At 38.2% G+C, this 999-nt stretch overlaps 1 protein-coding gene across 1 annotated transcript in view; it reads left to right on the plus strand.

The window, feature by feature from the left end:
* The window catches only part of LOC102755284 (zinc finger protein 791-like), a 21941-nt gene that overhangs the window by 574 nt on the left and 20368 nt on the right, over window positions 1-999 (plus strand). The gene's annotated exons all lie outside the window — the stretch shown is intronic.

Genomic DNA, 999 nt, shown 5'->3' on the forward strand with positions numbered 1-999 from the left:
CCCCGCATTCCCAAACGCCATCTTCCCCTCCCCAGTCCACAGCATCATTAACTGACCGCCGTGGTGCATTTCACACTACACAGTATTTCAGCCATGGATGTTTCTCTTTTTACAGATTTTTTTTTCTTTTTTTTTTTTGCCTATGGATGTTTTATGGAAGAGGAAGCGTGGAATGACCTCCTGGAATTGTGTTGTGTAAAAAGCCTTGTGTGTCTCCCCCAGGATCTTTCGTGGGCGCAGACACGCTATGGGTGACCCTGTTTGGAAACTTCCCTGGGTGATCTGCCATTTTCATCACAGTTTCAGGTCTCTTGAGTTTGTGGTTTTATTCACTTTAATTTTCCACTTTTTTTTCAATAAATATAAATGTATTTAATCAATAGATCTTGAAAGACTATAAAATATTTCTAAGGAAAAGGTGAATTTCAGGAAAAAATTCCACTATTACATCCATTTATTAAAATTTTTTTCCTTTTTTTTTTTTCCATGGGCAGGTGTAGAAACATTGTGAGATCTGTTATTATTTTGGTTGATTTCAAATGCAATATCAGGGCTTAGACTCGCAACATCTAACAGTGTGTTTAATATAATCGTTTTCCAAATAGTTCTTGTCATGGAAATAATAATTAACTAACATGTATTATCTAAAGGAATAGATATTTGCAGAAATTTCTTGTTGAATCAGAAAAATGCTTTACAATATTCTCCCATCCCTTACACATAAACACTGGATTTGAGTCATTTTACTGGATTGGTCAAACAACGAGTTTGTGTATTTAAAATATCGGTATCCAAAATAAATGAATAAATAAATATCGGTGTCCAGAGCAACTGGGAGGGAAGCAGAAGCCTGAGGTCAGTGTCTCCCAGCTTAAGCCGGCTTGAGCCTGAAAGGGAAGTACTTGAAGGCCCAGTTGGTTCTTCCTACGGAGCCCCCCCTTATAGGTGTCCTACCTGCTCACACCCACCAGGGAAGGAGCCTTTATTCTGAGACAAACT

This window comes from Myotis davidii, unplaced genomic scaffold (genome assembly GCF_000327345.1).
Source record: "Myotis davidii unplaced genomic scaffold, ASM32734v1 scaffold543, whole genome shotgun sequence".
NCBI classification, from domain to species: Eukaryota; Metazoa; Chordata; class Mammalia; order Chiroptera; family Vespertilionidae; genus Myotis; species Myotis davidii.